Below are 1,077 nucleotides of genomic sequence, written 5' to 3'. Positions count from 1 at the left end.
GGCCTCAATTCCAGGACCCTGAGATCATGACCTGAGCCAAAGGCAGAGTCTTTAAACCACTGAGCCACCCAGGCGCCCAGGATTAGACATTCTTTACTTCTAGTCCAACCATCTTCTCCCCCTAATCACCAGCTGCCCAGCAGGCATTCCTCCCTCTAGGTAGAACTTAGGAAGATGTCACCATGTGCTGTGTTCTAAATTCCGCCCCCTTCCACAACACGGGTTCTGTGGGCAACTGCTTGTATTTTGCATAGACATTACAGAAATGCAGCAGAGTGCAGTCAGCATGCCTGATGGCCTGGGTTCACATCATATTGAGCAGCCACACCTACCCAAGAGCATCCCCAAGAGCCCTCTGTGCCTGGTTTCCCTGTCCTCCGGCCTAAACGTTAATGTGCCATCAGGGTGTCCCAAGTGATTTACCACAAGGAGCCCCTGGGACATAGGAAAGAACGGGATGCTTGCAAGTTGCTCTGTAGGTGTTGAGGAACATACTGCCTAGGGAATCAGCTAGACGGCTGGCTGTGGGTTAATCCAGACATAGGATTTGGGATGGCTCCACTGCCCTGGAGGATATAAGCCCCTCTTTATCCTTCACATGAGAATGATGCTTTACAGACAACAGAGAATCCATGTCCCTTTCTCCTGTCCTCCCCACAGCAGCACTGATTGGAGTGGAAACAGGGAGAGGAAGCCCCATTTCACAGTGGAAGGCACTGAAATGTAGTGTGGTAAAGGGACTGTCTAGAGTTGCCACCCTGATGAGGGATGGATCTGTGACAGGAATGCTATTGTTTCCCTGTGGATGGAGATCCCCAAGCCCCTGATACCCACCCAGTGCCCCTGAGACCACTGAACCAAGAGCTGCCCTCACAATCTCAAATTCCCCTTTGCCAGTGTTTCTTTAGGGGAGACCGAGTGCCATGAGATGAGACTCAGTCCTCAGTAACCTCTGTGTTTGGGGCCCTGACATAAAAAAAATGAGACAGTTTCTTCCAAATATAGTCCATGTGAAGAACCAGGAATGTGTAGCATTGGCCATGTTCCCCCACCTGTTTGCAAGGTCAGCACTGTCGC

The sequence above is a fragment of the Neovison vison genome, chromosome 2 (genome assembly GCF_020171115.1).
Source record: "Neovison vison isolate M4711 chromosome 2, ASM_NN_V1, whole genome shotgun sequence".
NCBI classification, from domain to species: domain Eukaryota; kingdom Metazoa; phylum Chordata; class Mammalia; order Carnivora; family Mustelidae; genus Neogale; species Neogale vison.
Note: the sequence above shows the minus strand (reverse complement) of the source record.